We start from the raw sequence: 10,349 nt of genomic DNA on the forward strand, positions 1-10,349 counted from the left end.
CTAGATAAGACTCTTCTTCCTCGTCTGGGATCGTTTACAACTGCATTTGGGAACGTTTGAAGCCGCATATAAACTGTATTTTGGAGGTTCAAACTCGGGGCACCATATCAGTCCATTATATGGAGAAAAATGCTGAAATGTTTTCCTCGAAAAACACTATGTCTTTACAACTGAAGAAAGGAAGACATGAAAATTTTAGATGACAAGGGGGTGAGTACATTATCTGTAAATTGTTGTTCTGGAAGTGGACTTCTCCTTTAACATGCACCATTTATGTTCCAGCTACGAACAGGGCTTTGACTTGAAAACTGGTAAAGCCTTTTGACTTACTTTGAAACAGTGACTCAAACCATCTAGAAAACATAATAGAATTGTTTGGCACTGTCTGAAACACCAACTTTTTGGTCTGCTATTTTAAAATTGTGCTGACGCTGTCTTAAGTGCATGTCTGGCTTTTGGAAATAATAGTTATGACTGCTGAAATATTATCCGTCATTCTAGCAGAGAACTTTGAATGACAGTGGCTCAAAATAAACGTAACACGGGAGGAGGTTGCAACACGGGGATTGGACACGACTGTTCAGCGTCAAAGCTAATACTTTGGCTTGAAAAGAGGCTTAGCCTGGACAGAGTGGCGAGTAGGAAACCAATTCTCAAAATTACCCCATTTTTCTGGTGCATTTTAAGACTACGATCATTACCACATGCCTCAGGACAACAAAAGTGTGACAGGAAACTACAAGGGAGACAAAATGGGTTTGGGAACTAATCTAGCACAAGCCTAAATGCTGAATTTGAATTTAATCTAGGTTCTAGGATTGACATTCTAAGGGTGTACAATTAATATGAAATGGAACGGCACTATATAGTATTTAAATGTAGTTAATTATTTTTGTGTGTTCACAAAACTGGCTTTGGACTAATTAAAATGTCTCTGTTGTGTGAGAATGTTAAAGTGCAAGTCGGTACATTCCTCTCCATCTCATTCTGTCTGCATGGCCAGTTCAATCCATTCAAAATTTTGCTCAACCTTGATGAGTATCACAGCTCAGTGTATCAGGAATATATGCATTAACTACTTCGCTTTCTTGATTTCCCAAGGGAGACTCTTTTTAAGTGATCTGAAAAAACAGGACAGCTTGTTTAGACAGCAGGACAGATTGGCACTGGCATGAATAACAAGGTAGTTTCATCCTACAGAATCAACAATCCATATCACCACTTAAAGGGATAGTTGACCCAAAAATGACAATTTTGGCATTAATCACACATGCTCATGTCATTCCAAACCCATAAGACTATCTTTGGTTATTTTTGTTTTCTTTGCGAACACAAAGTATTCTTAATAACATAGTAGTAGCTTCATAACATTAAGGTTGAACCACAGACTATTTTAACAATGTCCTTACTACCTTTCTGGACCTTAAACGTGGTAGTTGCATTGCTGTCCATGCAGGGTCAGAAAGCTCTCGGATTTCATCAAGAATATCTTAATTTGTGCTCCAAAAATGAATAAAAAAGTCCTGTGGGTTTGGAACAACATGAGGGTGAGTAATTAATTAATTTCTGGGTGAACTGTCCCTTTAACTATTGGATATTCTCCTACTAAAAGAAATTTGCTTCTATGCAAATCAAAGTCACGCTGTTAATTCAATTTTAGTGCACTGCAAAAAGACTAGCAGGATATTACTTTTTCTCAAAAGCTCTGTGGTAGATTTTAATGAACATTTTAATTCAATTTTAAACCACTTTTCTTGAACTATTTTTCTGTCCTTTATGTGAAAGAATCCAATTTAAAAATGTGTCAGAACTGAAGAGTAAAGATCTGTAATCCAGTTGCTTTGGTTGAGATTCTGTGGGCCCTATCATACACCCGGCGCAATGCAACGCAGGGCGCGATGAAAGTGTTGTTTGCTAGTTTCAGCCTGACACAGTTATCTTTTTCACATCCAGTGCCACGTTGTTTAAATAGCAAATGCATTTGCACCCATCTGTTTGCCCATGGGTGTTCTGGTCTGAAATTGAGGTGTGTTCAGGTAAACAGTTGCACCATTGACCAACTAAAAGTCTAAAAGTCAATGGTGCAGTATTTTCTTTTTATTTATTTAAAGGGCCCGTTATTTATATATTTTTATTTATTTAAAGTAATATGCGCCTATAGGTGGGTGCACAACGCTCGTACACTCTACACAGGGACACGCAAAATGAATGGACTGCAATGCTCTTGCAATTTCCGCCATGTAAACAGCAAATCCATCACGATGCAAGTTCAACTGGGAATGGAAGATGAGACTGTGACTGGTTTATTGCATGTTATGCCCAAAACACACCCATGACTCATTAAGAGAATAGGTACAACCCTTTTGGATCAAGCACCTGGTACGCCTTCCATTTTTTTCTGTCGATAAACTAGCAAAAGTGGATCCCTATATACACCTGCACCATGCGCTTCAGACCATATGCTTAGATCGTTACAAAAGGGCCCTAATAGCCTACTAAAAGTTTGAAAAGCAAATACATATTATTGAACTCCCAGAAACAATTGGTTGCATGTACATTTGATATGAAATACCTGGAAAAGGTTGTTAGAGAATTGCACGTCTAGAGGGGAGGAATGTAATGGCAGGTGTTAAAGAAACACTCTTTTCTCTCTATATGCACCAGACACTTTCTTATTAACACTCCATGTTACAAGGACTTAATAAGGACTTAACAAATGTTTACTTATCAATGCACAAATTATATTGCACTATTTCCTTCTTAACCTTAAATACCTCTTCTGAACATTATCATGCAGTTATTGTGTAAAGTACTTGTATAGTGTCTTTTATGTTATGTGTATGTATAGTCATTTATAGTATATGTATAGTTAGATTACAGCTTTCAGTAAGTTAGCTATGTATAGGTTTAAAAAATTGTTCCTACGTCTAGTGTATGCATGTTTATATTTGTTTATTTATGTAGCACCATGGTCCTGCGAGACACATTTCGTTCCACTGTATGTCCACACATGTAGTGGAATGACAATAAAGCTCAACTTGACTTGACTAAAGGAGAAGTTCACTTTGAGAACAAAAATTTACAGATAATTTACTCACCCCCTTGTGATCCAAGATGTTTGTGTCTTTCTTTCTTCAGTCGTAAAGAAATTAGCTGCTTTTCCACTATCGGGCCGCTCTCTCTTTGCTTAACCGTTCCATTCCGTGCCGATTCGGGCCAGTCATTTTCCACTTTGGTGCTGATAACGGAACTTTTTTGGAATGTAAATTCAAATGCGTCAGTCGTTGCCTTGGTAATCCAATTGTAATGTAAACAGCCATATGGTCAATGATCAGATATTTCTGTTTTTGGGACTCCTTTTTTTTAATCTGATATTTACTTTGTTATATAACAGAAAAAAAGGACACAACTCTTGGCGCAAGAAGTAAAATAAACAGAAGGCGACGACAGGTATCATGTTACCAACAAATGCTGAGGGGATATGCATGCCAACAGAGACAGAGACAGAAGGTAAAACCTTTCTAAAAAATACCACATTTATTGACAGTATTAATGCATGATCTATGAACGTAGCGTAACTGTTTACTTGGCTGTTTGATCAAATAGCGCACTTCCGCTTAGCACACACACTCTATCAGCACGGTTTAGCATGGTTGTCTAATCGTGCCGAGAATTCTGGGCCGAGAACGGTTTGTAATCATGCCGTGCCGTACCAGGCTCATGTGGAAACACGACTGAAACCGTACCTGACTGTTCCAAGAACTGTTCGGCCCGATAGTGGAAAAGCGGCTATTATGTTTCTTAAAAAAGGAAAAAAGTTCAGGAATTATCTTCATATAGTGGGGTTCAATGGTGCCCCCAAGTTTGAACTTCCAAAATGCAGTTTAAATACAGCTTCAAATTGCTCTAAACGATCCCAGCCGAAGGAGAAGGGTCTTATCTAGCAAAACGAACTGTCATTTTTTAAACTAATTTACAATTTATATACTTTTTAACCTCAAGCGCTCATCTTGTCAAGGTCTGCATAAACTTTTTTTTTGGTCAATACAATTTGGGTATGTCGAAAAACTACATTCTCATTTTCTTCCCTAACTTCAAACTTGTCCTACATTGCTGCAGAAGTACCGACCCAGTGTTTACAAAGTGAACATGCAGAGAACATCAAATGCCCTTTACAAAAAAAAAAAAAAAAAAGGTAAAACAGTGTAGTACGATTTTGACGCTGAAGAAGAAAACGAGATGGAAGTTTTTCAACCTATTTCGATTACACAGATTATGCATGCACATCGCAGAGACGAGACGAGCATTTGAGGTTAAAAAGTATATAAATTGTCAATTTGTTTCGAAAAAAGTTTTGCTAGATAAGACCCTTCTTCTTTGGCTGGGATCGTTTAGAGCCATTTGAAGCTGCATTTAAACTGCATTTTAGAAGTTCAAACTTGGGGGCACCATTGAAATCCACTATATAGAGATAAATTCTGGAATGTTTCCTCAAGAAACATACATTCTTTGCGACTGAAAAAGAAAGACCCGAACATCTTGGATGACAAGGGGGTGAGTAAATTATCTGTAAATTTTTGTTCTGTAAGTGAACTTCTCCTTTAATATGAAATGACCTGAGGTTTCCCTTAACAGATGGTGGCATCGGTCAGCTCTGCAACACATTGTAACATATTATGGAGTCCACTAACTGATGCTTACCTTGATTTTTCCAAATGGGATGTGTGGTTTAACATCCTCGTTGGTCCTGAAACAATATTCCTATCAAGTGATCAGATTTTGGGATCGGGTTTAAGGCCTGTGCCCGGTTGCATAAAGCACCTTAAGTGTAATTTTCCCTTAAGATCGCCCTTATTTTTCCCTTACACTTAAGGGCGTTGCATAAAATATCCCTTAAATGTTACTTAAGGGTTTCTTTAGTTGAAACGTCATAGACCCTTAGTATTTATCTTAAGTATCCCTTAAAACCCTTTAGGTGTTGCATAAAGCCCCTTAGCTGTCATTTCCCTAAGTATAACATAAGGTATGGAAAATGTCACCTTAACTGTTACACAGCCCGCTGATTCAATCCACGATCGCCCTCTTTATATGTTAAACAGATTTTAATTTAGGCATTTATTCACATATAACCATTGTTTAAATTACATTCGCACATAATACCTCAAACATGAGTCCGTCACACACGAGAACAAATTCATATTCTATATTTTATTCCTGTATCTTCCTATGTATTACCTGGAGATGACTTAAAAACACACACACAAACCGTATATTTTCACAATCATGTGTTTATTGTGTTTACGTTTCAGCTTAGCTGCACCGATTACCGCTGTATTCCATCATAACACTTTTATGAGTCCGGATTGGGCTTTCAGCGCAAGAGCGCCCTCCGGCTTCGAGTATGAATGAAACATACACAGCATGAGAGTGTTTAGCGCTTCATAATGTTCACATCGCATCGGAAACTCAAAATGATTTTTCAGAATTTTTCGTTTTGAGTGAATTATCAGTTTGAGTTTCCATCTCGCTTGGTCCTTCTCGTTTTTATTTGGTTTATATTTTGTTCTCCTTATCTGTGTTATATTGTTTTCTGTGAAAACTTACACAGCTATCTGCATAATAAATAACGTGTCCATAGCAACAGTAGATTTTTTAATGGCAAACCTTGAATCGCTGTCGTAAAACACTTAAAGGTTTCCCTTTAGTAAGGGAAGTGTTTAAGGGATTATATGCAACACCCTTAAATCATCCCCTTAGGTAAGGGAAATCATGCCTTAAGTTTCATACTTAAGGGAAAAACTTAAGGTTCTTTATGCAACCGGGCACAGGACCTAGCCTATGGTCAGTCATCGACCTATGTCAGCCATTGGCAAGAATCTGTCAGGCTAGTTGTTATTGTGTGTTGGCGGAAGTTTACTGAATTCGCATTGTGAGAGTGGGAACTCCGATTGGTTGTTTAGTTTAGCAAATGAGTCTAGCATAAAAAGCAAAAGGGATGAAAACGAGCAAGTAAGTCAGGATGGCACAGACAAAAAGCTGTTCTAATGTTACGTTATCTTACCAGAGCATTCCAAAACACAAATGTTTTCATAACTACATGAGCTGCTTAAAATTAAGTTATTAGCATAACTGATATTCAAAATGGTAAGCTGCTTTGTTTACGTTTCATATATCTGCGTAAATCCTTGTTTCAGTTTCTCCTGTTGAATGACAAATATAGACTATTGACACATGCTAGTTTGCAGTCAGCTGTATTTTCTGCAGTGTGTTCAAGTACAGTGTTTTGGTCCAAACACAGCCGTCGCAAGGCGACAACACTGTCGGCTTTCAATGCCACTAATTCTTTGAGTTGGCTTGGTGTGTCCCAGCCTTAAGGACTGTTATTTTCTTCTCTAAAAAACATAACACAAATAAAAACGTCATTGCGAGAACAGCTGTGTTCCTCTTTTGAAGGCCACTACTATGAGATCTTTGCAGGGTTGAAGAGTACAGTGCTCAAAAATAATGGCCATTTAGAATTCCAGCATGGCTGCCAAGATTGTTCTCCCTACAAATGCATCGCTTACGCCATTTCGAACGCAATGACTGAATGGCACAGAGCTGAAATATTTTTTTGCGTCTCCTGCTGAGTCTGTCCAACACAGTTCTTCTGATGAGATAAAAAAAAGGCACTCAGAAATACTCTTATATTTTGATAAGGTATGGTAAAAGCTTATAGTGGCATGAATCAGTAAAAGCAAAGGTTGAACACAAGGTCACGTCGTAAACATCTTTCGAGAGCTTCAGTCACGTCACTCAGTGAAGTGAAGCTTACACGTTCTTCCAACATGGTGTTAATGGCCTGTCCTTTTACACTGACCTTTCTCTAGCAAACATTTCCTTCTTTTGTCTTGCTTTTTGCTAAGGTTCATTCAGTGTCATCTTCGCCGTGCCCTCGCTGACTCACATTATTCTGCTCTTTGTTTCTCCACGTTCTTCTCATCAGATAAGACCAACAGGGCAGTGTAGACCGTAGATGGAGTTAAACCTAACCATTAGGGCTCAGGCAGGTCCATGAGTAAAAATATCAAATCTGCCAGCATACATTAGCAACACAAAGCAGTATGTTACATGTGTGATAGACTTTCGCTTGCATAGCTGATAATGGGCATTAATGCTGATTTGAACCTTGGCTCACAGAAGTGTGGAAGTAGTATCCTTTGAGGCTCTGGACTCTGCCATGTTACTGTGGCAACACTGCATCAGCTTCAGTTATCTGGATGCTTTATAGCTGGTTTTTAGTGGAAAACAATACAACATCAGTATTCTTTGGTATATATAAACAAGAACTGTTTACTCTATCGTTTTAGCACAAAATCCTTCATCTTGATTCACATGCTCCGATATGACGTGAGGCTGTGAGTATTTGAAGATTAAGGATTTATGGGTAAAAATAACAATTAATTTTGTACATATTTTGAGCAAGTACATAAAACTCATTGTTCAACACGTCAATCACACAGTTGGAAAGATTGTTGAAGTGTCTATGGAATCTTCAAGGATGCTCTGACAATCTTCCTTTTTCAGCTGAGAGAATGATTCAATTACTTGCTTCATTCCTTAATGAGTCATTATTATTGTTTTAAATGCATACATGCCACCCATTTTTATTTAGAGGTGGTTACCATAAAAACAACACTAAAAACAATAAAGTTAAAAAGTAATATGCCCCTTACTTTAAAAGTATTTAGATTAAGTTACTAAAATTCAGTAATCTAATACGTTACAAATTACTTTTTAAAGCATGTGTTTTGTAAGTACTTCAAAAAAATTGCTGTTTTTTTTTTTTTAACCCAAATGCAGTTGGGCCATTTTATTGTTTTATATATATATATATATATATATATATATATATATTTTTATTTTTTTATATATTTTTTTTTTTTTTTTTTTTTTTTTTTTTTTTTAAACCCAGGTGCTGGGTAGTTTTTCTGCACTCTAAAAAATTCAGTTTAATATTTTTTACCCAGGTGCTGGGTAGTTTTTAATTTTTAATGATGGGTTATTTTTTTTCTACCCAATCTCTGGGTTAAGCCTGTCTCAGACGAAACAACCCAGCTGCTGATTTAGTCAGAGCGCAGGTTTTTTGCATCCTCTACAGGACACAGTGGTTCTCAGCGCTGCCATGCACTTCTTTAGTGGAAAAAAGGCTTGTATACATCTTATTTTATATATAATGACTTTTAAAAATAAAGGTTCCGAAAGGGTGTTTTTGCAGTGATGCCATAGAAGAACCATTTTTGGTTCCCCAAAGAACCTTTCAGTGAACGACTGCACTATGTATAATCCTTTTCTATTTTTAACTGTCATAAATTTATTTTAAATCAATTTTTAAATCATTTTAAAAGTTTTTATTTTTTTAGTTTTTTTGTTGTGATTATTGTTTTTATGATTATTCTACTTCCTTTTATGTAAAGCACTTTGAATGACCTTTGTGTATGAAATGTGCTATATAAATAAACTTGCCTTGCCTTGCCTTGCCTTGAACAGTTTCTAAAAGAACCATTTTCAAGAACATTTTAAAAATCTAAAGAACCTTTTTTGACTATAAAGAACCTTTTCTGCATTTGAAAGGTTCCATGGATGTTCAGATTTCTTCATAGAACCATTGATGCCAATAAAGAACCTTTATTTTTAAGAGTATGTAAATGACAGGATTTAACGCAATGCAACAAACAAGGATGAGATGTCAGTCAACTGCATCAGCAACAGTCGTTTCACATGTTGGAAACCCCTTTTGCCTTGCATAAAATAAATTGATTTTATTTGTTATAGTACTGAGTTTAATTTAATTTGATGTTAAAACATGTTCTCTAATGTCAGTACTGTTTGTTTATGGGCAGGTTTTGGAGTCAGTTACAGTATCTTCCAGCTAGAAGTGAAACGCGAGGCTATGGTCTGAAGTTTGCAGTTAAAGGGTTACTCCACCCCAAAATAAAAATTTTGTCATTAATCACTTACCCCCATGTTTGTCTTCAGAACACAATTTAAGATATTTTGGATGAAAACCAGGAGGTTTGTGACTGTCCCATTGAATGCCAAGTAAATACCACTGTCAAGGCCCAGAAAAGTGTGAAAGACGTAGTCAAAATAGTCCAGCTGCCATCAGTGGTTCAAGCAGAATTTTACGAAGCTATGAGAATACTTTTTGTATTCAAAGAAAACAAAAATAATGACTTTATTTAACAATTTGTCTTTATTTAACAATTTGAGATGAATTGTTGAATAAAGTCGTTACTTTTGTTTTCTTTTCGTACAAAAAGTATTCTCATAGCTTCGTAAAATTATGGTTGAACCACTGATGGCAGATGGACTATTTTGACAACGTCTTTTATACTCTTCTGGGCCTTGACAATGTTATTTTCTTGGCATTCAATGGGACAGTCACAAACCTCTCAGTTTTCATCCCAAAATTTCTTAAACTGTGTTCCAAAGACGAACAAAGCTTTTACGGGTTTGGAACGACATGGGGGTAAGTGATTAATGACAAAATTTTAATTTTGGGGTGGAGTAACTCTTTAATCTGTTGAACAGCAGCCCTTGACCTTGAGATTTCGGCGACACACCGGCACGAGAATTAGCGCTATTTCGGTAAAAAGCGTTTACAGAGGATGGTTGAATACACTAAAATGAAAGTGCTACTTTTAAACGTTACATTTTCATGTCTAAAATGCTTGTTAAACGAGTTTAGATGTATGTACTATTGTAAACTATGCTGTATTTTTTCGTGTATTTTGCCCTTGTGTTCTTGCTTAATAATAAATGTTCATCTTTTGATTATTGCCGTTGCCTCTAGTAATTCTATGTGTGTGTTTTTATAAGTTCCAGTCCTTTTTAAGCCAGCAATATAATAATTTCTAAACAATAGTTGACTTAAAGCAACCCAGCATGTTGGGTAAAAACATTTAACCCAGCATGTGTTCTGTCCAATATTTACCCAGCGCTGGGTTGCCAAATAATCCAGGTTGGGTTGTTTTTAACCCAGCATTTTTGAGAGTGTAACCTTCCCAACCCTGTGTAAATATTTCATAATATTATCATAAAAACACTTCAACATTAATAGTCCTTAAAACATACTGTATAGATATTTTAATTTCTGTCTATCTATCTATCTGGCTATATGTCTTTTTCTGGTGTGCAGTCATTACAACTAAACCTCAGTTTTGTGTGGACATACTGTATACCCTATACATAGGATAAGCAGGGAGGAAGTGAGAGTGGATTCAAAAGAGCGACAAAGTGATTGAGTGGTTGAGAGAGAGAGAGAGCGCGCACCAGCGAGTGACCAAGAGAGAGAGAGGGAGAGAAAG

General features: G+C 36.7%; 1 protein-coding gene across 1 annotated transcript in view; it reads right to left on the reverse strand.

Moving 5' to 3' along the window:
- Window positions 1-3,170, reverse strand: part of slc1a7b (solute carrier family 1 member 7b) — an 81,357-nt gene extending 78,187 nt beyond the window's left edge. The window contains exon 1 of the mRNA XM_051096997.1: window positions 3,099-3,170. The gene's annotated coding sequence lies outside the window, so the exon portion shown is untranslated. The remainder of the gene's footprint in view (window positions 1-3,098) is intronic.
- Window positions 3,171-10,349: the final 7,179 nt, after the last annotated feature.

This window comes from Labeo rohita, chromosome 23 (genome assembly GCF_022985175.1).
Source record: "Labeo rohita strain BAU-BD-2019 chromosome 23, IGBB_LRoh.1.0, whole genome shotgun sequence".
In the NCBI taxonomy this organism is placed as follows: Eukaryota; Metazoa; Chordata; class Actinopteri; order Cypriniformes; family Cyprinidae; genus Labeo; species Labeo rohita.